This window comes from Theropithecus gelada, chromosome 1, assembly GCF_003255815.1.
Source record: "Theropithecus gelada isolate Dixy chromosome 1, Tgel_1.0, whole genome shotgun sequence".
In the NCBI taxonomy this organism is placed as follows: domain Eukaryota; kingdom Metazoa; phylum Chordata; class Mammalia; order Primates; family Cercopithecidae; genus Theropithecus; species Theropithecus gelada.
The window spans coordinates 154,764,369-154,787,905 of NC_037668.1; the positions used below are offsets into that span (position 1 = coordinate 154,764,369).

Genomic DNA, 23,537 nt, shown 5'->3' on the forward strand with positions numbered 1-23,537 from the left:
CCTGTTCTTTTTTCAAGGTGCCCAGATTTCATATTGTTCAAACACACATGCTCTACAAACAATTTGTGCAGTTAATGCAATCATCACAGGGTCCTGAGGCGACATACATCCTCCTCAGTTTACAAAGATGATGGGATTAAGAGATTAAAGTAAAGACAGGCATAGGAAATCACAAGGGTATTGATTGGGGAAGTGATAAATGTCCATGAAATCTTCACAATTTATGTTCAGAGACTGCAGTAAAGACAGGCATAAAAAATTATAAAAGTATTAATTTGGGGAACTAATAAATGTCCATGAAATCTTCACAATTTATGTTCTTCTACCACGGCTTCAGCCAGTCCCTCTGTTCAGGGTCCCTGACTTCCTGCAACACTCTCCTTTTTAGAATTAGCTTAGCTAGAAGCTTATGTATTTTATTGATATTTTCAAGAAACCAGCTTTTGGTTTTGTTGATTATTGATTTTTAAATTTTATTGATTTCTGCTCTACCTTTTATAATTTCTTTTCTTTTCCATTTACTGTGCATTTAATTTGCTCTTCTTTTTCTACTTTCCTAAGGTGGAAGCTTAGGTGATTGATTTTAGATCTTTCTTCTTTTCTAATATAGGTACTCAATGCTATAAATTTTCCTCTATGCACTGTATTTGCTGCATCCCACAAATTTTGATGTTTTTTTTTAAATTTTAGTTTGAAGTATTTTTGAAATTCTCTGGATATTCCTTCTTTGACTCATGTGTTATTTAGAGTTATATTTATTCTCCAAGTATTTCAAGGTTTTCCAGCTATGTTTCTGTTGATTTCTAGTTTAATTCTATTGTATGATCTGAGAGCAGACATTACCTCGTTTATATTCTTTTAAACTTGTTAAGATGTCTTTTATGGCCCAGAATGTGTTCTATCTTGGTGACTGTTCCATGTGAGCTTGAGAAGAATGTGTATTCTGCTGTTCTTGGGCAAATTAGTCTCTACATGTCCATTTTATCTAGTTGACTAATGATGCCATTGAGTTCATTGGTATCCTTACTGATTCTCTGCCTCCTGGGTATGTCTATTTATTACAAAAGGGTATTGAAATCTCTAACAGTAATAGTAGATTCATCTTTTTCTCCTTGCAGGCCTATCAGTTTTTGCCTCATGTACTTTAAAACTCTGTTGTTAGATGCATACTCATTAAGGATTATTATATCTTCTTGGAGCATTGATCCCTTTATTATGTAATTTGGCACCTTTCAAAAAGCAATATCTAAATGATTTCTTTTAGCTGGAGACTTATAAGTTCAAATATGGCCAACATACATAAATAATTGAGTATAATATTGAATTCATATACCAGATTTATAATTCAGGAAGAGAATTAAGTTACTTTGTTATTTATGCATTTAATTAATTTCTTGCATCTGTGTTTGACTTACACTGTTAATGACAGAAGGAAAGAGATCATTCATTTATTCATTATCACCTGTATATCAGGTGGTATCATGCTGGAAATGCAATGATGAGCAAGATAGGCAAGGTCCCTGCCATCTGGAGCTAATGACCTAGTGTAGAAAACAAAAAATTAAATAATATTTATTCCCAGTGTTAGGGGAGCTCTGAGTACACAGGCTATAGATATCTTTATACTTTCTTCAGAAAGTTGTACCATGATATGTACATAGGACATGTTCAGTTAGTTGTAAAATAAATGGGTTGAATAAATGGTATGGAATAGTGCAGTGAAAATGGGAGCAGATTTTGAGAGGAACTTTTGGATAGTGATGGGGGTTCCATCATTGTCAGTAATGTTTCTCATGAAGCAGATGGGTCCTGATGCAAGTGTGGAAAATGGAGCATCATGTGACTTCAATGTGAAGGAAATGCATTCTTTGCCCTACCTGCTTTGATGACCTGCCCAGTTCCTGAGATTTCAGCATCATCCATCCTCCCTCAGGGCAGCTGAGACTCAGAGCCACTTCCCTTGCTGTTTTATACACCTATGAGACTTTCTGTGAGACTGCAGTCAGTGTCCTGCTTCAGACTCCTGCAGCCCAGTCTTCCATGTTCCACTTACGTCTCTGCTCTATTCCTCTGTCTTTCTCTTCTTGCTCATATGAATGACCACATCAACTACAGCTCTAATTAGTAAATTTCTAGAAAGCAGTTTTCCACCTGCAAAAGCAAATGGCATTTTTTGCAAACAAAGTGTTTGTCCTGATTGGTGAACTATGGGATTCAGTCTTTGTGTGACTTTTTTTTTTTTTTTTTAATTCAGAGGATTAAAGTCATGCTAAATTGACTTAGATCTCCCTCAAGAGAGAAGTACCTGTGAGCTCATTATCTCTGAGACTGAGCAGTAAAGTTAAATGCTTAGGTAGGCAGGGTAGAGAAAGCAATCTGGTATACTTATCCATTTTGAGTTAATTTTTACTGTAATCCTCTGGAGGCAGAACAAATTATGCCTGCGTTTGACCATGCACTTAGAGGGGTATAATGGCACTTAGTGACGCCAAGGGTGCTAAGGGTTTCCATGAGAAAACTAGATGTCCTTCACTGCCCCATACAGAGCTTGAGCACTTTGTGCTACTCATCGCTTTATGGCTCCTTGAAAGAACAGGGATTGCACTGGTTTCCTCTTCAGCTTGTTTATGTTAAATGCTGTCCCATTTTCAATGCCTCTCAAGAGAAGCTTATAAAAGCAAAGACCCCACAGAGAAAGGAGAACCTCAGGGGATCTCTGTAGATGTAGGGAGAAGAGCATTTAAAAGATTTCAATTTTTCTCATAGACCTGGTTAGCCCTGGCTCTAGTGTAATTTCAGGGAATATGTCTTAACCTGTCTCATTATGGCAGAGTTAGGAATTGAATCCTAGGGAAATGGGAAGAAGAAATTTTCCTACTGTTAAACAACCAAATTCCAAACAGTGGCTGTCAACTGAAATGGAGAAAGCAGAGAGACAAGTAGATTTAGGATGAGAGGACGGTAGATGAAGGATTCAGGTTTCGAATTGTAAAATTTGAGATGCCAAACAGAGATGTTTCTAGGGTTCTTTGATCTACCAATCTTTGTATATCACTGTGTCCACATCTACTGTTTTAATTAATATAGACATTTAATATATTTTAACTGGTGGGTCAGTTCTCTTTGCTGTTCTTTTAACAATTGTCTTAATTATTCATATATTATTGACCTTATGCTGGAATTTTCAAGTAAGTTTAAGTGCTCTGAAAACTCTTGGATGTTTGTTTGCAACCTTCCCAAATTTTTAATACAATTTGGGAAGAATTAACATTTTAATAATGTTGGGTTTTATAATTAATGATTTATTTCTCCATTTATTCAGGAATTTTTAAACATTTCCTGTGATGTAGTCCTGATAATGTTCTCCATAAATGCTCTGCACATTTTTGTTTTATTTCTAGATATTTTACACTGTTTGTTGCTATCATGAATGGTCTGTTTTTTCTTATTAGATATTCTAATTGATTATTGCTTCTCAAAGTAATGCTATTTTGTTGTTGTTGTTGTTGTTGTTGATTTTTTGAGACGGAGTCTTGCTCTGTCACCCAGGCTGGAATGCAGTGGCGTGATCTTGGCTCACTGCACCTTCCACCTCCTGGGTTCAAGTGATCCTCCTGCTCATCCTCCCGAGTTGCTGGGATTACCGGCACCTGCCACCACGGCACCTGCCACCACGCCCAGCTAGTTTTTTTGTATTTTTAGTAGAAATAGGGTTCCCTATGTTGGTCAGGCTGGTGTTGAACTCCTGACCTCAAGTGATCCGCTCGCCTTGGCCTCCCAAAGTGCTGGGATTACAGGCGTGAGCTACTGCACCCAGCCAAAATATTGCTATTGATTTTTGTGTGTGGATTTTATAAACAGCAAGTTTCCTAAACCCTCCTAATAGTTCTAATAACTTTTACTCATTATTGACTTCCATTTTCCATATAGACAAATATATAACCTACACTTAGAATTTTAACTCATTTTCTAATCATTACAACTCTTCATTCCTACTGTATTTTTTGGACCTTCGGTAGAATATTCAACAGTGGTGGTCATATAGGTTTTCTTGCTTGTTCCTGACTTGAATGGGAAAGCTTTTGAAATTTTACCATTGAAGGTAATTTGGACTCCAGGTTTCTGATAGATATTCTTTCCAGATTAAAGCACTGCTTTTCTAATCTTGGCTTATTAAGAATAATTCATGAAAGTTTTATCAAATGCTCTGTATTTCTTGAGAAGAATCATATGTTTCATTTCAATTCTTAATGTGGTGAATTACATTGATAGGTCTCCATTACTCTTCTTTTCTTTCTCCTTCCTTTCTTCCATTTCCTCCTTCCTTCCCTCCATTTCCTCCTTCCTTCCCTTCAAGTATAGGAAACTGAATTAATCATACTCCTAAGTGTATGGAACACTATCAACCTTGGTTGTTTCTTTGTTATTGTTCTTACCCCTTTAATCCACCATTCTGCCTTCAATCTGTATATTTTGAGATATATGTATCCCTGAGAAATATACAGTGAGGTATGTGTATTTGTAGGGGTATATGAGTTTAATTTACTTAAAAGATATTGTGCTGTGAATATATTTCTTTTTATTTTTCGTTAGACACTATGATCTTTGGCATTATAGCTATTCTGATATATCTATATGTATGTATGCTGCTATATATATATATATATATATGCTGCTATATGTATATGAATTTGTGTGTACATATTGATGAAAAAAATATACAAATCTATTGTATTGTTCCTGACATGGTTCTGCACAATATTCAGTGCTGTGCAAAATGACTACATTTTACCTATCTAATTCCCGGTGGTGGACTTAGGTTTCCTCTGTTGCCTTGGTACCACAGTGTTGTGATGAATATCCCTGTTCATGTTTCCATGAGACCTTTGAGAGAGTTATTCTGGAATATATACAGAAGAAAGTATGGCATGTTTGCCAGATTTTCTAATATTGGCCACTTCTTATATTTCTAGGATGAATCCTGCTAGTCATAGTATCAGGATGCTTCCATCTATAAATAATAGAAATGTCTAACTTCAATTGTTTTAAACAGCAGGAAAATTTATTCTCTTACATTGTGAGATGCCCTAATGTACAGCTTCTTCAGCACTGTTTAATTCAGTGACTCAAAGACAGCATCAGATTTCTTCTGTCTTTCCTGTCCTTTACCTCCACGTGGGCATTACCCTTTGCCAGACTTCCAGGGCTACATGCAGCTGCTACAGTGCCCAGCAGATGTAGAAGACTTTTTTTTTCTTTGACTCCTTTTAAAAGTGAAGAAACTTTCCAAGAAACTTCTATTCTCCAACCTCAGTAGACTTTCCTTTATGCTTCATTGGCCAGAATTATGTCACATGCTCAGGGCTAAACTAATCCCTAGCCTTGAACTTAAACTATCAAAACTGAGACCAGTCACTCAAACTTGGCTGCATATTAGAATCACTGAGAAGCTTTAAGAACTGAATTATAGCCTCTCAATTCCACTTAACTGAATTATATTTACAATATTTTATCTATTTTTTCACTACTATCTCATTGTCTATTGTAATTATTGGTCTGTTTGACTTTTTGAAATTCTTTTTTTTTTTTTTTTCAGACAGAGTCTCGCTCTGTCTCCCAGGCTGGACTGCAGTGGCCGGATCTCAGCTCACTGCAAGCTCCGCCTCCTGGGTTTACACCATTCTCCTGCCTGAGTAGCTGGGACTACAGGCGTCCGCCACCTCGCCCGGCTAGTTTTTTGTATTTTTTAGTAGAGACGGGGTTTCACCGTGTTAGCCAGGATGGTCTCGATCTCCTGACCTCGTGATCCTCGCGTCTCGGCCTCCCAAAGTGCTGGGATTACAGGCTTGAGCCACCGCGCCCGGCCTGAAATTCTTTAAGTCTTTCATTTTCATAAATCTCCCTATGATTATTTACTGTCAACTGTATCTGGAGTGACTTGATTCACATATTTTTTTTTTTTTCTGTTCTTTTTATGTCTTTGAATCAGGGGCATAAGGCGGGAACCCTAGGGTTAGGCCTGGTGGCTCATGCCTGTAATCCCAGAACTTTGAGAGGCTGAGTTAGGAGGATAGTTGAGGTCAGGAGTTCAAGACCAGCCTGGCAAACACAGTGAGACCCTCTCCATCTCTATAAAAAGTAAAAAAAAAAAAAAAAAAAAAAAAGCTGGGCACAGTGGCATGCACCTGTAGTCCCAGCTACACGATAGTCTGAGGAGGGAGAATCACTTGAGCCCAGGAGTTGAATGCTGCAGTGAGCTATAATCACTCTACTGAACACCAGCCTAGACAACAGAGTGAGATGTCTCTAAAAACAAATGAAAAAAAATTTCAAAAAATAAAAAATTTTTAAAAGAGGGAAACTCCAACTATTCAAGCACATTTCAAATCTTTGTTCATGATATGCCTTCCAATATCTCATTTTTCAAAGTCATATGGTCAAGCCTGAAAGACAAGAAGCAGGGGATTCTGTTACATACAAGGCCATTGCAAGAGAATGGATAATATTGCTTAGGGGAAGCAAGAAGTAATAGCAGTAATTTAATCTGCCACCAGTAGAAAATGAAAAATGATAGTTCAGTGGTCATGGTAGCCAAAATTGAGAAAATGGACAATTCTGTCAAAAGCTACAGAAAGCCCAGTAGGACTTGAAAGGAATAGTAGGACTTTGAAAATAACATTTAATGTGGTTCAGAGATGATTGGTAACTTTTACAGAAAATTAAAGTATTGAGGATAAAAGCTTGATTAAAGGGAATTAAGAATACATTGGATAGAAGAGTCATAGAAATGAAAAACCATGTGATATGGTTTGGATCTGTGTCCCCACCCAAATCCCACGTTTAATAATAATCCCCACTATTGGTGGTGGGCCCTGGTGGGAGGTGATTGAATCATGGGGTCAGAGTTCTTATGAATGGTGTAGCATCATCTGGTCAGTGCTGTTCTCATGATAGTGAGTGAGTGAGTTATCATGAGATCTGGTCGTTTATAAGTGTGTAACACCTCCCCACTCTCTCTCTTGCTCCTCCTCTGCCATGTAAGACATCTTGCGGCCCGTTTGTCTTCTGCCATAATTGTAAGTTTCCTGAGGACTCCCTAGAAGCTGAGCAGATGTCAGCATCATGCTTTCTGTACAGCCTACAGAACCATGAGACAATTAAACCTCTTTTCTTTATAAATTACCCAGTCTAAAGTATTTCTTTATAGCAATGAAAGAATGGACTAATACACTGTGTTTATGAAGAGCTGGAAAAAGGAAGAAAAGAACACACTCTTTTTTTTTTTGTAAAATAGAAAACTGTTTAAAAGCAGAAGTGAAGGGAGATTGAAACTTCTTTGCTAGTAGCTAGGGAATAATTATAATCCTCAGGTCAGTCAGAGGGATGGTATGCAGAGTGTATGGAAAGACCATTTTAATCACCATCATTGTCATCATAGCTAACATTTATTAAGCATTTACCATGGTGCAGGCACTATATAAAGTATTTAACACAGATTATCTTGCTTAATCCTTAAAAAACTCCGTGAGATACGCAGAATATATTTTTCCTATTCCGTAAGTATGGAAACAAACTCAGTCAGTCAATTGTCTGGGGCTATCCAGCTAATAAGTGGCAGAGCCAGTATCAGAATCTAAAGACAGCATTGTTCATCTTAAAGAAGGACGGGCTGAAGTGAAGATAATATACCCTTAAGCTGAATGATCTCATTTCTATGATTTGTATTGGTTCTAAATAGAGAGAAAAAGGCAACTACAGTGGGAAGAATATATAAGTATCATAGAGAACCAAGGAGATTTATTAGAAAGAGTCACTCTGTAATGAACTAGTTCTCATCTCCTTCTGTCTGGGATCTTCAACTTGACAACAGATACTGAGAAGCTAACAGGAACTAAGATTTGAGACTTAACATGTCTACTAATAAAGCATGACTAATAAGATGCTGGGACAAGGATAAGAACGTTAATGAAAAGCTACCTGATTAACAGAGGCTGAAGCTGTTAGCAGATATGGCGAGTGTATTTAAAATAGGTGAGTGAGGGCACCTGGGTGACACTGTTCACAGTAGGGGAAAAAAGAGGCTGAGAATCTCAGCTGGGAGAGTACCCTGTGCTTTTTTCATTTCAATTCTTGTGCTGGGAAACCCAAAGTGTACTGTGTTCAGAGATATTCATTAGACCTAAATCAAGCCTTGGATATTGCACATCACAGAGACAGTATTAGCAGTGGAGGTGTGGGGGTGAGGATGGAGAGAGGGACAACACTGGGTTTTTTTTTTCACTGTATTAACATAGATAATATCAGTGACTTCTACTTCCAGACACAAGAGAGTGACTAGAGTTGGACTTACTCTATTACTGTAAACAACTAGAAAACCAGACAAAAATCTATAAAAACTCCTTTTGGTAATTAGTACAGTTCTGTGACTCCTCAGAGAAGGGAAACAAATGACATAAGCCCTGTGATAATACCAACTTTCTGCCCGGAGATACTTTCTGGACCACAATACACACTCGAGAAGAGCATGATATCACAGAGTTGAGAAGACAAAAATTTGAATTTGAAGAGGTTGAGTGGCTGGAATGTGCTCAGTAGAGAAAACGCTGAGGATCTTTACAGAGTTCCTCTTGCAACTACAGCTCACTGCTATATGTAGGCTGAAACTGCATAAGCCAGGCAAAGAACTACCAGGTATCTGTAAGCTGAATATTTCCAGAGGCATTACAGGGCTGGTAGAAGTTTGAGTTATGACCAGCCAGGGTTTAGGGTCCTGCTTAATATTGACGGCATTCCAAAATAAGTCACAGCTTAGTTATAGGACTAAATAAGCCCTAGAGTAAAGTCTACTTAATAAAGTTTTCATAAAGCCTAAAAAAGGATCAAACTGATATGTAATTAAGTTAACTGCCAGTCAGAACACAGTTCAACATCCATTAAAGAGGACAGTATTCAGCAGTCAACAATATGAAGGCACAATGTCCAGCATCCAATCCAAAATTACCAGGCTTGCCTAAAAGCAACACAACACAACACAACACAACAAAACAAAACACATGACCCATAACTAGGAGAAAAATCAGTTAATGGAAATAGACCTAAAATGACAGAGAAAATAGAATTGACAGACAGGGTCTTTTGAACAGCTGTTGTAAATATGCATGTCATTGGAGTCCCAGAAAGGATGAAGGGCAGAAAAAATTTCAACTAGTGGCTAAAAACTTTTCATATTTTATGAAAATTATAAACTCACAGATCCAGGCAGGTCAACAACTCCAAGAAGGATAAAACACAAAGGAGTTCGTGATCAAATTACTGAACAAAATTGATAAAGAGAAAATTTTAAGAGCTGACAAAAAAATTACATACAGAGGAACAAAGATAACAATACTCACATATGTCTTGTCAGAAACTTTTAAATGAGAAGAAAATGAAATCACATCTTTAAAGAGCTGTAACGAAAACAGCAAACTGTCAACCTAGAGTTCTATACCCAATAAAAATACCATTCAAAAATAAATATGAAATGAAAACTTTTTCAGGCAAACAAAAGCTGACAGAATTATTCACCAGTGGACTTAAGATGCAAGTTCTTCAGATGCAAGACAAACACTATCAGTGAAACTTAAATCTATACAAATGAAGGAAGAGCATCATACATGGATAAATGCAAAGAATAAACAGCAAATCCCAAAATGTTATATACTTTATGATTCCATATATTCAGTATTCTTGAAATGACGAAATTATAGAAGTGGAAAACAGGTTAGTGGTTGGTAGGAGTTAATGAGAAGAGGATTAAAGGAAAGTTGGAAGGAAGTAGGTGTGACTATAAAAGGGAAATGAGGAATCTTGTGATGAAATGTTGTTAAGAAGATATTTTAGTGGGGAAATAGTCTTTCAACAAATGGTTCTACAAAATTGGATGTTCATATACAAAAAATGAACTTCAGCCCTTTACTCTAGACTCAAAATTTAACTCAAAATAGGTAGTATACTGAAACATAAAAATTAAAACTGTAAAACTAGAAGTTTTTCAACATTGGCATATGCAAAGATTTCTTAGGACACAAGACATTTGAAACATAAAAGCAAAAAAATGATACATTGGACTTTATCAAAGGCACTATTAAGAAAGACACCATTAAGAAAATGAAATTTTAAGCCACAGACTAAGCTGATAAAGATTTGAATCCTGAATGTATTAAAAAAAACTTATACAACTCAATTAAAAATAATTTTTTAAATAGGCGGAAGATTTGGACAGACACTTCACACACACACACACACACACACACACACACACACACACGCACACGTGAATGGCCAAAGGCACATGAAAAGATGCTTCATTTAATTAGTCATCAAGGAAAGGCTATTGAAAACTACAATGAGATACCCACTATGATGAATAAAATTCAAAAGACTTACATATATTGCTTGTGGGTACGTAGAATAGTATTAACATTTTTGGAAATCAGCTTGGCAATTTCTTATAAAGTTAGGCATACACTTATAAGACCTGGTGTTTCCACTTCTGTTCATTTACCGAAGAGCAATGAAAACATATGTTCACACAAAAACTTGTATATCAGTGTTCATAATAACTAAAATGAGGGAAAAATATCAAATGTCCTTAAGCAGATGAATGCAAAACAAACTTTAGTCTATTTATATAAGGGAATACTCTCTGCAATAAAAAAGCAATGTATTAGAGATATGCATGACACATAGTTGAATTTCAAATATATTATCCTGAGTTATAAAACAGTCCAGATCCCAAATAGTACATGCTGTAGGATTTAATTTATCTGGAATTATAGAAAAGGGCAAAACTTACTTAAAATGACAAAGTAGCTCAATTGTTGCCTAGGGCTGGTCATTTTGGGACAGAGGGGCACATGGGACTTTTTTGGGGGTAAAAAAATATCCTGTATCTTGAATGTGTTGGTTATATGGTGGTCACACTTGTGAAAACACATCAAGCTATGAATTCAAATGGAAGTACTTTGTCACATGTAAATTATACCTCAATAAAATTGTTTTTCAGAAAGCACCGTCTAATTGCTTTTCACAGTACCTTTGGTCACATAGCCACATGTCAGGCTAAAGCAGAGGAGCATCTGTGGGTGGTTTTCTATTCTTGACATTGCCCCCACTTTAATATGAATTTGCTTTGGACATATATATATGTGTGTGTGTGTGTGTAAACATATATGTGTATGTGTGTGTGGATATAAATATTGAAATAAAACTCACCTACCATACAATTTGCATAATTAAAATGTACAATTCAGTAGTTTTAAGTACATTTATTGAGTTGTGCAACCATCACCACTATCAATTTCAGAACATTTTCATAACTCCCGAAAGAAACCCCATACCCATTTTCAGTCGCTTTCCATTTCTCCTCACATTTTGTAGGCCTAGGCAACCACTAATCTACTTTTTCTAAATCTAGATTTACCTGTTCTGGACACTTTATATAAATAGAATTGTACAATATGTGGTCTTTTGTGATTGGCTTATTTCACTTGGAATAACATTTTCAAGGTTCTAATATTTTGTAGCATTTATCAGTACTTCATTCCTTTTTATTACTGAATAATATTTTATTGTATGGCTGTACCACATCTAATTCATCTGTTCATCAGTTGACAGGTATATGGGCTGTTTTCACTTTTTTGGCCATTATGAACAATGCTCCTCTGAACGTTATTGAACATTTATGTACAAGTTTTCATATGGACATTTGTTTCTGCCTTTTTTGGGTATAGACTTAGGAGTGGAATTGCTGAGTCATTTGGTAACTCCACATTTAACATCTTGAGGAACTGCTAAACTGTTTTCCAAAGCATCTGCACCACTTTACATTCTTCCAACAATTTCAGTGTTCTAATGTTTCTACATCATCACTAACACTTGTCGTTTTGATTATGGCCATTTTAATGGGTGTAAAGTGATGTCTCATTGTGGTTTTGATTTGCATTTCCCCTATGACTAGGGATGTTGAACATCTTTTCATGTGCTTATTGGCCATTTCTATATCTTCTTTGGAGAAATGTCTGTTTAGATCCTTTGCCTATTTTGGGTTATTAATATTTTCACTATTGGGTTATGAGTTTTTTAATAATATATTCTGTATACAAATCTCTTATGAGGTATTTTATTTGCAAATATTTTCTGCTAGTCTGTGGGTTGCATTTTTTCTTGCTTGATGGTATCTTTTGCAGTACAAAAGTTTAGGTTTTCACATAGTCCAATTTGTCTAGTTTTCTTCTGTAGACTGTACTTTTGGTGTCACAATTAAGGAGGCTTTGTCTAACTCAGGGTCATAAAGATTTGCCCCTATATTTTCATCTAAGAGTTTTAGAGCATTAGCTTTTACAATTAAGACTATGATCCATTTTGAGTTAAATTTTGTGTATGGTGTGAGGTAGGGGTCCACCTTCATTCACTTGCATGCAGATATCCAGTTGTCTTAACACTATTTGTTGAAAAAGTTTTTATTCCCCCATTGAGTTGTATTGATATATACCCATTTTTTTTTCAACTAAAGCTGATCTGTAACATACTTTTTGACTCACATTTAGCCTGGATCCATCAGCTACCTGAGATAGAGAATGACAATAAGGATCAAAATGGGAATTCACCCATTTCATTTGATTGTTCTTTGCCCCACAATCTAGGCTAAGTTTCAAAATAAAAATGATCTATCTTAAAGAGTTGGGGGAAAAGTAAGAGAGGGCCTTATTCCAGTTTGAAAAACAGAGGTTCTGAACTGTACCTTTCTCTCTACTTTGGAAAATGCGATTGGGGTGTAGGAGAGACTAGTAAGGTGGCCCAGTTTCCATTCTATCTGGAGATACTGTTTTTCAAAGTCTTCCCTTACATAAAATGCATTTATTAGAAAAAAATAACACTTAAGAGTTACAAAGCTTAGCTTCAGCACTGTATGTACACTGTGAACATTTAGGCATCAAATGAACAGCTGCCTTTTTTTTTCTTTGCCACCTTATTCCTACTGCCCTAGAACCCAAGATCATTTAGTTTGACCCAAAATGTCCTCTAAAGACTATGAGCTTTGAGTTTTAATAAGTAGTTAACAGATTTAGATCTGAATTTGATACTGCTTTGGTGCTTAAAAACTATATGACCTTGGTCAAGATGTCTAAACTTTTTGAGCTCAGTTTCAGGTAAAACATGGAGTAATAATAAACTACCTTGCAGTATTATTGTAAAGACTGAATTAATGAGCTGTCATATGAAAATATTTGTTCCAGACATTGCACATAATATCTCTGCATTGGGAGACTATGGGAGCATATATTTAGCCTGACAAATGAAGCAGATTGTATATTCCAGAGATAGCTTTAATATTACCTTCCATTCCACATGTTCTTTTAAAAATTTGCCTTTGATACTTGTTCTCTGCCCTTGAACCTGGAAAACCTTGTGGCTATGGCAGAAGTCACATTATAGTGATAGACTAAGTCATCAAAGGTCATACAGATTCTGCGTGATTTATTTGGGACACCTACTCTTATAACCCAACTACCGGCCGGGCGCAGTGGCTCATGCCTGTAATCCCAGCATTTGGGAGGCTGAGGCAGGTGGATCACAAGGTCAGGAGATTGAGACCATCCTGGCTAACACGGTGAAACCCTGTCTCTACTAAAAAATACAAAAAATTAGCCGGGCATGTTGGCGGGCGCCTGTAGTCCCAGCTACTTGGGAGGCTAAGGCAGGAGAACAGTGTAAACCTGGGAGGCGGAGCTTGCAGTGAACCGAGATTGCGCCACTGCACTCCAGACTGAGAGAGAGAGCAAGACTCCATCTCAAAAAAAAAAGAAAAAAAAAGAAAAAAAGAAAAAAAAAAAGGAACCCAGCTACCATTCTGTAAAGAAACTCACACAGCCACATGGAAGGGCCATGTATGGGTGTTCCAGCTTACAGCTTCAGGTTATAGCTGACAGCATGGGTCAACCACCAGTTATGGCTCATAGATGATTCCAATTAAGTTACCCCATCTTTGAATCTTTCTGAATGAGGCTCCAGATGTCAAGAAACAGAGACAAGCCATCCTGCTGGGCCTTTTCTAAATTTCTCATGCTCAGAATCAGTGAACATGGTAAAATGCTAGTTGTCTTACTCTGCTAAGGGTGAGGTGATTTGTTTTGGTACAATCAAAACCAGGATTTTCTCCACCTGCCTTGATTGTTGTTGTCCAAGTACCTCAGTCCCTCCATAGGCATAGGATTTGGGCACTAAAGCTGCAGCCCAAACCCTTAAGGTTACCATCCATTGAGTGTTTACTGTGTGCAGTGGCAGCTGACACACGTTTTGCTTGCAATTAGTCCTCACAGCACAGGAAGCTATCTTCCTCCTCCTTTCTTTTCTCACTTCCCCACTTGTTTTGCTGAGTTGAGAGGAACTTGGTGATAATCTTTTACTACCAACTCCGTTCTTGAAGGAGCGTGGTAGGGGGACCTGGAGCTGCATAGTGGACCTCAGCCCTGCAATGCCTTAGTCTCCCCTAAGCTGCTCCTCATTCCCCACATCCTCACTGCCATGGCATTGCTACCATGCTGAGGGGGTAGAGACGGCATTCTGGGGTCACACCTGGCTCAATAGTAGAGACAGCTGCTCTGCTGTCAGGCTGAGGGAAGCCTGCCCCAGCACCATCCGTTCCATGCCATAGGCATATGAGAGCTGGGCTCAGTTAGTATCAGAGGGGATCCAGCCAAACCCTCTGCATGTTTCTTGTAAATTAGCTCTACCCTTAGCAGTGGACTCATGAGGCTCTCTGGAATGTGCTATTCCATCCTGCACTGATCCAGTTGGCACCTGCCATGGCACCTCTAGTTAGCAAGTTTTCTAATTTCCCTCTCCTGAGAAGGGTGCATGTGCTTGTATGATCAGTAGCCCCAGAAACTACCACTTGAGGCCTTTCTACATGACAGGGGAGAGGTCAGGGTTGACAGAATTCAAAAGTACTTCACTTGGAGCACCTAATGCTCTGGAACAGAGGGTGAACAAGTTAAGCATAGAGACCTGAATCAAGAAGGAAGGACACAGTTCTGGCTGCAGCCTTTCATGAGGGAACACTGGCAAGGCACAGCTCCTGTGGGCCTCATCACCTGACTTTCCCTGCTTTCCTAATAAGAGCTGTGAAGAGGAGGGTTGAGGAATAAAATGTAATGCCAGTAATGGAGGTACCATTCAGATCTCACACATAGACATGGAAACATTACTTAAAATCTGTCATCTGTAACTTAACTGGAAATGGCATTTACTATTATCAAGGGGGAAAGTGGTTTTGACTAAGCTGGTCACCAGCTCAGAAACCTCTGGTGACTACATGTTGCCCAAAGTACTGATGCTGGAGTTTTATATGGTGTCGAGTGTACTTCAGCCATCTTCCCAGATTGCAGCCTGCTAGTAATCCTGTACTCAAGAGCTAGTAATGTGATTTTGGATAAGGCCTATTCTGGGTCTGCACTTTGTCTTTTGTAAAATGAAGAGCCTAACCTAGATGGTCTTGAGGTTTTCAGAGCTAGAAGTAATCTTAGATTCCATCCTCCTTCACCCCCTAGTGCCCAACACTCTGCTGGGTAACGAGCATGTGCTTGATGGGTACATTGATAGGCTCACCAGGTAAAGCAGACCAAGCCTTTCTGCTCCTTATCATCCCTAAACTTAAAATTTTTCCTTTTGGAAGCTCTTCATGGATTCAAGGAAGGTCTCTTGGCCATTCCTGTTTTTCATAGGGGATAAGTGATGCTTCTTTCTTCCTGAACCTTCTAACACAAGTCATCAAAGCCTAACTTGACATGCATGCCCTGAAGTCCCTTCTCTTGCCTTCTAGGACAGGGCAAATCACAGTTAGTATTTGGTTTTCCTGCCATACAGTTCACTGGCTTCAGGGAATCTGTGGGGAAGAAGGGGACACTCCTATTGGTTTGTACATTTTTGAGATTCAGCCAAACAATAGTGAGCTAAGACTTCCTTAAGCTGAGATAAGGGCCTTTGCTCCATTTCCTGAACATTTCTCTAATGTTGCCCTTTCCACAAGAGCAGGAACTGGGTCTTATTTCTATTTGTATGTCCAGCATCTAGCACAGTAACTCTTAAGTGGATGCTCACAAATACTTATTTTGAGCAGAGCAAAAAGGAATTGTTTTTCATTCCTGCCTCTAACTGTTGAAAATATTGGCCACGCATGGTGACTCAGGCTTGTAAATCCAGCACTTTGGGAGGCTGAGGGAGGATGATTGCTTGAGACCAGGAGTATGAGACCAGCCCGGGCAACTTAGTGAGACCCTATCTCTACAACAACACAAAGTCAGCTTGGCATGGTAGCATGAGCCTGCAGTCCCAGCTACTTGGGAGGCTGAGGTGGGAGGATCACTTGAGCCCAGGAGTTCAAGGTTGCAGTGAGTTAAGATTGCACCACTGCCCTTTTGCGCCAGTTGCTGCTGCGGCAGGTCCATGTGTGCAGTGAGTAGCACTCTTCCTGGCCCAGTAGCACCGAAGCCCCGGGTTTGACTGAGTCTGTGCTGCGATGGACCCCAACACCATTATTGAGGCCCTGCAGGGCACCATGGACCCAGCCCTGCGAGAGACCTTGGAGCGCCAGCTCAATGAAACACACAAGTCTCTGAATTTTGTCTCACTGCTACTCCAGATTACTTTTGGAACAACTGGATTTACCTGTGAGACAGGCAGGTGTTACGTATTTGAAAAATATAACACAGTATTGGCTTGGTCGAGAAACAGCACAAGGGTATATATCCCCTTATACTATTCCAGAAGAAGATTGCCATTGTATTTGAGAAAATATTGTAGAAGCCATTATCCATTCTCCTGAGCTCATCAGGGTACAGCTTACTACATGCATTCATCACATCATCAAACATGATTATCCAAGCTGCTGGACAGCCATTGTGGACAAAATTGGCTTTTATCTTCAGTACGATAACAGTGCTTGTTGGCTAGGAATTCTTCTTTGCCTTTATCAGCTTGGAAAAATTATGAGTATAAAAAACTAGAGGAGTGGAGTCCATTAGTAGCAGCAATGCAGCATTTTCTGCCAGTTCTAAAGGATCATTTTATCCAGCTTCTTTCTGACCAGTCTGATCAGTCTGTCATCATCCAGAAACAAATATTCAAGATCTTCTATGCTCTTATTCAGCATATACTGCCACTGGAACTGACAAACCAACAGAACCTGACAGAATGGATAGAAATTTTGAAGACTGAAACACTTCGAATTGAAGAAGACGATCGACCTGAGTTACCATAGTGAAAATGCAAGAAGTGGGCCTTACATATTTTAGCAAGACTTTTTGAAAGATATGAAAGCCCTGGCAATGTTTCCTAGGAGTATAGTAAGTTGGCTGAAGTATTTCTGAAGGCATTTGTTGTTGGTGTCCAGCAAGTTTTATTAAAGGTGTTATAACAATACAAGGAGAAGCAATATATGGTTCCTCAAGTTTTACAACAGACATTAAATTCTATTAATCAAGGAGTGTCTCATGCTCTCACCTGGAAGAATCTGAAACCCCATATACAAGGCATTATCCAAGATGTTATTTTTCCATTGATGTGTTATACAGATGCTGATGAGGAACTTCGGGAAGAAGACCCTTACGAATATATACGCATGAAGTTTGATGTGTGTGAAGATTTCATTTCTTTTACCACTGCTGCCCAGAAGCTTTTGTTTACAGCCTGTAGTAAGAGGAAACAGGTACTTCAAAAGACTCTGGGATTTTGTTACCGGATTCTTACAGAACCAAATGCTGACCTTTGAAAAACAGATGGAGCCCTGCATATGATTGGGTCTTGAGCTGAAATACTTCTGAAGAAGAAGATCTATAAAGATCAGATGGAATACATGTTGCAGAATCATGTATTCTTTCTCTTCAGCAGTGAACTAGGCTATGAGAGCAAGGGCTTGCTGGGTGCTTCACTATTTTTGTGAAGTAAAGTTCAAAAGTGATCAGAACCTTCAGACAGCTTTAGAGCTAACAAGAAGATGTCTGATTGATGATAGAGACATGCCTGTGAAAGTGGAAGCTGCCATTGTCTTTCAAGTATTGATCAGCAATCAAGAAAAATTTAAAGAATATATCACACCATTCATCAGACGTGTAATGCAGGCTCTTCTTCATATTATAAGAGAAACAGAAAATGATGACCTTACCAATGTAATTTGGAAAATGATCTGTGAAAATAGTGAAGAAGTTACTCTTGTTGCAGTAGAAATGACACAATAGTTGGCAATGACATTTAGCCAAGTAATCCAGATCGGGCCTGATAAAGAAGGTAGTGATGACAAAGCAGTTACTGCTATGGGAATTCTGAATATAGCTGACACACTTCTTAGTTGTAGTTGAAGATCATAAAGAGATAACCCAACAGCTTGAGGGAATCTGCTTACAGGTCATTGGTACTGTTTTACAACAGCATGTCTCAGAATCCTATGAGGAGATATTCTCTTTAGCGTGTAGCCTGACATGTCAACAAATGTCTCCACAAATGTGGCAGCTACCACCCCTTGTATTTGAAGTCTTTCAGCAAGATGGCTTTGATTACTTTACAGATATGGTGCCGCTCCTTTATAATTATGTAACAGTTCTTAGCAAGACACTTCTGTCTGATACCAAGTATCTTGAAATGATATACAGTATGTGCAAAAAGGTTCTTACAGGAGTTGCAGGAGAAGATGCAGAGTGTCATGTGGCAAAATTGTTAGAGGTCATCATTCTGCAGTGCAAAGGGCGTAACATTGACCAGTGCATTCCCTTATTCGTGCAAGCAGCCTTAGAAAGACTGACGAGAGGTTAAGACAAGTGAACTTTGAACTATATGTCTGCAAGTTGCAATTGCAGCTTTGCATTATAATGCATACCTATTACTCAATACCTTAGAAAATCTTCACTTCCCTAATAATGTTGAACCAGTTACAAATAATTTTATGAGACAGTGGCTTAATGATGTTGACTGTTTCTTGAGGCGTCATGACAGAAATATGTGTGGTCTTAGTCTCTGTGCTCTTATTGATATGGAACAGACACTCCAAGGTTTGAATCAGGTTTCTGGACAGATTTTGCCAGCTTTTATCCTTTTATTGAATGAATTGAAAAGAGCATATGCCTGCCATGCTCTTTTGTCCAAAAATGACAGTGATAATGATGAAGCTGAATATGATGATGAAACCGAGGAACTGGGGAGTGATGAAGATGATATTGATAAAGACGAGAAAGAACATTTGGAGATTCTGGCTAAGCAGGCAGGTGAAGATGGAGATGATGAAAATTGGGAAGAAGATGATGCTGAAGAAACTGCTCAGGAAGGCTATTCCACAGTCATTGATGACGAAGATAACCCTGTTGTTGAGTATCAGATATTTAAAGCTATCTTTCAGACTATTCAAAATCATAATCCTGTGTGGTATCAGTCTCTGACTCATGGTCTGAATGAAGAACAAAGAAAATAGTTACAGACGTAGCAACTCTGGCTGATCAAAGAAGAGCAGCCCATGAATCCAAAATGATTGAGACGCACAGAGGATACAAATTCAGTGCTCCAGTTGTGCCAAATTCTTTCAATTTTGGAGGCCCAGCACCAGGGATGAATTGATTTATCTCTTTCTTTCCTGCTGTGTGATTGTAGTGAAGGGCTTGTGTTCCTCCTAGCAGTGGTTCCAGAACCGGTTCATGTTATCTATTCTAAACTAATGATCAATAGATGGACAGAAAAAAAAAATCACAACAATAATCCCGGGAGATAGGACCTGACCATGCAACCTGGCACTGGAAAAGAAACCGGCGGGATTTTGGGGGTGGGGAGGATTGGAGGTACCTTAGGGGGTGTATTTTCTTTATTTTTTGAAGAAAGTAAGATCCTGACTCTGAAGCTTCAAAGTGACACTGTGGAAATCTGACACAAGAGGGGATGTCATGAAGGCAACTTTTCTTTTTCTGAGGAAAAAATAGGCATGGGCTACTTAAAATGTCTCATTTACAGTATAAAACTCAAAGGTAGATGTAATTTTTAAACCTGTGAGAATTTGTTCAATTTCTGTCTCTTCCTCACCATTGGGTATCTATTCTTTATATGTAAATAAGATAAGGTAATTTGATAGCCTTATTCAATCATCATTTTTACTCATCATTGTTCCTATGTAGATTATTGGACATTTATTATAGCACTACATAACTGATTATAAAACTCTGTAAATGAGTTAGCACTTTCATATTGAAACAAGCCTGCTAGCCTATGTATAAAACAGCAAAAAGTTTGCTGTTTAGAAAAAGATGTAATGGGGTTGGGGGCAAGGGTAATTTCAAGTTATTGATTTAAAAATGAACTAGCAATTTTGTACCGGTGACTTTGTGGTCCACTCACTTCTGATAGGGACTTGAATTTGGTATGTAAAAATGGGTTGGTGGTATTTCATTGCTGCTAAAAATGACAACTCCCTCTGTGTCCTGTTTTTCTTAAAGCTGTCAGTGTAGAAGTAGGTATTTAAATACCAGACTTTACTGTAAAAAATAAGAAAGGTGGTATCTAGACCATGTTAATTGGATATGAAGTTCTACTGTTAAAGAGTTGATCTAAGAGTATGGCTAAACATCTATATGTGCAATCTATTAAAAGAACTTAATTCAGCTATTATGTCTTGATTTGATTGCAGTTTTAAAACAACATAACAATTTATAACAATTATAACAATTTTTTCCTCATTGGCCTGTTTTTAATCCTGTACCTAGAAAGAGTACAAAATGCACACTTCAAAAGTTGATATTTAACACTTACCCACTCCCCGTTCCCCATCTCTTCTGCCCTTCTTGTTGATTGTGGTATCTGATCTTAACTAGATAGGCTGAAGGCATGTGGTTCCCTCCAAAAACACTACTGATACCACTGCAAAAACAAGCCAGCAAAGGAGAGTGTAGAGAGGTTGGCTTGCTTCCCTTTCTTCCTAACTGCATGTTGAAAAATAAGCCTTTATTGATCTTAAACATCTGTCAGATGAGTCATCATTGGGTTATTTTTATATACATGTATATACAAAATATTTCAAATTGAAAGCAACATCTTAATGGATTCAAAACTATTACAAGCTGTTGTCTAAAACAGATGAGAAAATTTATAACTGTAAAAACAAATGTACATATTGATGTTTAAAATGCATAATTAAGAAAAAAAAAGATTGCAACACTGCACTTTGTCTCAGCCATGTGGACAAATCACCCATTTGGGCACATTTTCACCCTGACTTCTTTCTGTTCAAGCCTTTACAGTAACCACCAGACAGTCCCCCCTCACCCCCACCCCCACGCGAAAACTGTTGTTGCCTGGGAAACAGAATAAGACCTGTCTCAGAAAGAAAAGAAAATTCAGAGGTCCGGCCTTACGCATAAACAAAATAGACATCTGTCCCCATGACTCATGATGTGATTTTTAGAGTGCCTATAAGGCCTCGGGCTCCCATATTTATTCTCTGCTTCTGTAGGATCAAGCTCCCAGATATTTGAAATTCCTTTAACAAGGGTAAAGTCTTCATTATATAAAGCACTAAACATGTGGTTGCTGCTGTGAACAGTAACCTATTGACCTGTATGTGCTCTAAGCCAGTGCTTCTCAGATTTTAATGTGCATACAGATCACCTGAGGGTCTTGTTAACATGCAGATTCTAACACAGTAGGCATGGGGTAGGCTCATGGCTTTGTATTTCTCACAAGCCCCCAGGAAGGCTCTAAGCTAGAGCATCTCAACTGAGAGGGCATCCAACTTATCCATGATGCTACTAAAAGGTTTAGATTCAAGACCTCCATTATAGGCCTACTAAATGAGCACCTCCAGAGTAAACACCAGGTATGAGTGTGTGTGTGTGTGTGTGTGTGTGTATATATATATATAAAAAAATATATTCTCGATACATTTATATATATATAAAAATATATATTCTTGGTACATTTATATATATAATAAATATATTCTCGATACATATATAGTGGGTTTAATGCTCATTTGAAGGGCAAAGAGCAACTGATGTTTCAGCTTTTTCCAGGGGCTGTTTTTGACATCATGTGAGTAGGGATTATTCCAGGCGGGCTCTGGTTTGGGAGTGCTACATGAAACATCCCTCCCAGCAAATTTCTCTAATATCTCTAACATACCTCCTCTACCGGTGATTCCAATGTGCTCCTCTGTGTAAGAACCATTACCAAGATTAGTTTATCTTGACGGGAAGTTCTAGCATGAGGGTAGGGGTGGGTGGGGGTACTGTCTAGTGGTCACCGTAAAGGCTTGAACAGAGAGGAGTTAGAATTCTGGGATAAAAATGTGCCTAAATGGGTGATTTGTGCACATGGCAGAGACAGAGCTGGAGAATGAGCAAGAAGAGGCTGGACAAGTGTCCTTGCCTTCATTTGTGTTTTTTAGCTTTAATGTTTCATCTTGATCAACTTTCTCATCACCTCACCCTTCAGGTAAGCTGCCCTAGAAATCAGTGGGAGAAGCAGTTTTGGGGTGGGGGTTAGGGAGGAGCAGCAGAAATCTATCCTTAATGCTCATTTGAAGGGCAAAGAGCAACTGGTGTGTCAGTTTTTCCAGGGGCTGTTTCTGGCTCTTTTGACATCATGTGAGTGGGGATTATTCCAGGCAAGCTCTGGTTTGGGAGTGCTACATGAAACATCCCTTCCAGCAAATTTCTCTAAAGAGTGGTTGGTACTTACATTACGAATGAGTTCAGTGAAAACTGTGGTCTCTAGCTAAATATGGAAAACAGAGTTTTTAGATGGCAGCTGCCCAAAGGGTTTGTAACTCTTTTTCTATAACAAGCTCAGTTGAGAACTTGAGATTTTCTAAGGAGGAACATTTGAAAGGGTCTTGGTGATGGAGGCAAAGTAACATGTACAGCAAGAGGTAGAGATGACTCCAGAATGCCTCCATCATTTCTTGGGGCAGGAGACCACCTGCTAACCAGGTGGCATATTAAGATTAAGAATAAGCTAATTGCCTACTTTTTTAATGCTTGTGAAATTATTATTTGCAAATAAATGAGCCACCCAGGTACAGCTCAAGTACTTTCAGGTGGAATGAATCACTGCAGGGAGAAAGTACTAAGGGGAAAAGTGGGTTATATTAATAGCAATGTCCAGCCCCCTTGACTATGTGTGAAGCCATCACAGCACTCCCAGCTGAGTCGTGACACTCTGCTATAGAAAGGCAGCAGGTGAGTGGGGAGGGCAGGTGACCCCAAATAACACATGAGCCTCCTGAGACTGGGCTTCGCTCTCCATGGTGCTAGCAGAGCAACTTTGCACTCTATAGCTCAGTCTATATTCTGGATACACTTACCTGCTCTATGTTTTATGTTTAGTTCCAGGCCTAAAGAAGGAGAATATGGTCAAGGCCACATCCTAAAAATCAACAGACATCTACAGCCTGGACTTCTCTCTTCTCCCCAGGTGGTCCCTGTAGCCATGGCCACAATGCCTACACTTTTGATGGAGCTATTGGC

At 38.6% G+C, this 23,537-nt stretch overlaps 1 protein-coding gene and 1 pseudogene across 3 annotated transcripts in view; both read left to right on the plus strand.

Moving 5' to 3' along the window:
• Positions 1-23,537, plus strand: part of KCNH1 (potassium voltage-gated channel subfamily H member 1) — a 437,701-nt gene that overhangs the window by 243,786 nt on the left and 170,378 nt on the right. The gene's annotated exons all lie outside the window — the stretch shown is intronic.
• On the plus strand, positions 16,562-19,644 carry LOC112629799 (annotated as a pseudogene). Its single transcript, XR_003120757.1, has one exon. The product of XR_003120757.1 is annotated as an importin-7 pseudogene (transcript).